This window comes from Apis dorsata, unplaced genomic scaffold (genome assembly GCF_000469605.1).
Source record: "Apis dorsata unplaced genomic scaffold, Apis dorsata 1.3 scaffold_56, whole genome shotgun sequence".
Classification (NCBI taxonomy): domain Eukaryota; kingdom Metazoa; phylum Arthropoda; class Insecta; order Hymenoptera; family Apidae; genus Apis; species Apis dorsata.
Window position 1 is genome coordinate 242,829 of NW_006263356.1, and position 2,018 is coordinate 244,846.

At 36.4% G+C, this 2,018-nt stretch overlaps 1 protein-coding gene and 1 long non-coding RNA gene across 2 annotated transcripts in view; both read right to left on the reverse strand.

The window, feature by feature from the left end:
* The window catches only part of LOC102676497 (furin-like protease 2), a 402,319-nt gene that overhangs the window by 107,987 nt on the left and 292,314 nt on the right, over positions 1 to 2,018 (reverse strand). The window lies entirely within an intron of this gene.
* Positions 1 to 2,018, reverse strand: part of LOC116186785 — a 165,559-nt gene that overhangs the window by 34,404 nt on the left and 129,137 nt on the right. The window lies entirely within an intron of this gene.

Genomic DNA, 2,018 nt, shown 5'->3' on the forward strand with positions numbered 1-2,018 from the left:
CCTCGAAAACAAAACCAACGAGGGGGAAAAAAATACAGGGGTGAAATTGCAGAGAATTTTCCAAGCTGACTACAAATAGTATTTCACCGAAACACACTACTACCCTGGCTGTGCACGGATAAAACAAATTCCCTCAAACATTTCGCATTCAGTCTTTAAACCGCCATGTCATCCAACTTTCTTTCCGCTCGGTCAATATCAACATCACGAATGGGACAGGGGGGAGGTGGTGGAAGAATGGTAATATCTCGGCGGAAATTCGGAATCTTTTAAAAAAAACGAAAGAAAAAAAAAATAGACAAAGAAAGAAAAATCATCGAACAGCAAGATCTCGTTCGACCTAAACGTTATCTTTCGATCCTCTCGAGGCTCGAGATATCTGGAGGGGGAAGTTGGTGGAAGAGGAGCCGGTGTCGTGCGGAAATGTATTAGTGGAGCGTACGTGCACAGAGATCGGCGTACAATTATGCAAAGCGTGGCTCATTTTAAATGTAGAAACGCCAACTACCATTTATGGTAGGTACCACCACCACCACCACCACTACCATCACCATCACCGATACTACCGCCTGGGAATACAAGTGTGCAGGATGCTCGAGGTTACACGAGCGCGCGTTGGAAACGGTGGATTGGTGTACGCCGGGAGCGATACCGCGCTTTTTCATGAAAATTCGTCGTCGTCGTCTTCGTTGGCGTGATCGTGAAATTATTCAGTGGACTCTCATCCGGATGGTATTCGGTATTCCCAGTCAGCGATCTACGTTCGCCTAAGTTAAGGTCGTTTAAAGAAGTTTGTTAAGTAAGGAAACGGCGAGACTGTGTAATCACCGGAAGGTGGTCGTTATCTTCGATGGTTTTGCATGCGAATCGTTGTGAGACGTGAGAATTTTGATTCTTATTTTTGAATCATCCGCTATGGGAATATACATATCTGCGTAACGAGTCAATCCGGCCGGATACATTTTTGGGATTATTAGTGATATAAGAATGTAATATGATTGATCTTAATTCCTGAATTATCGCGGATAAAAATAAATCTTTGTATTAACTTGATCAGCAAATATCCTACCATACAGTTTTAATCGAGAAGGAAATTCTTGGTTGTATCTATTATGGGGCAATGCATTGTTCTTGGACGACACTTTTATATACTTGCATTTTATCTTTTCTGGATTAATGAATCATGAACTGTTATAAGAATTATTCGTATGATAATAATATTACTAGAAATTTTCTAAATTTTAATTAGTTGAAATTATTATTCTATATCAATATAACTGACATTTCTTTTACGTTTGTAATATTACTCTTGCTATCTTTGTTTAATTAATTTAATTAATTTAATTATCAAAAGAGTAAACAATTAAATAATTTAATTAAAAATTATTGCGTTCTACATCTTTGATAATTCTAGTTGGAATTGTAGCAATTTGAGTGGTAATGCTAGAGAAAAAAAGGGGAGGAAGAAGAAACATTTGCAACAACATCAAATGTATTACAGTTGATAAGCACTCGAGGCTCCTAAATGAAAATTGCCATTGTAACGGGGACCAAGCATACGAAGCTATTTTTCTTATCGTGTGATTATTCTGGAACGCTACTTTACATTCTTTCGCGTAGCATCATAAAAGGCGTGAGAAAGAAAGGGGAACAAGAAGTAGACAAGAAAACGAAAGCTACGGATGTTTCTCAGGTTTTTCTTTCCATTTTTTCTTTTCTTTTTTTTTTGTCTCTTATGAAGGAGGCTACGAAAGAAGAAACGGGATACAAGATTCTTTTAGGAAAGGGGTCGCTATTAAAAAGGATCGAAGATTAAGCGCGAAAAAAAAGAAAATGGAAGAACGAATTATACGAAAAAAAAAAATAAATAAACTATCTAATCCTATATAAATGGAGATTTCCTCAATTCTAGCGAAAGAAATCTTATAATTTCTGGCTATATATTTTCTCTATCACAAGTGTTTTAGAGCAATAAATATTAATGTGATTTAAGAAAAAAAAAAAAAAAAAAAAAAATT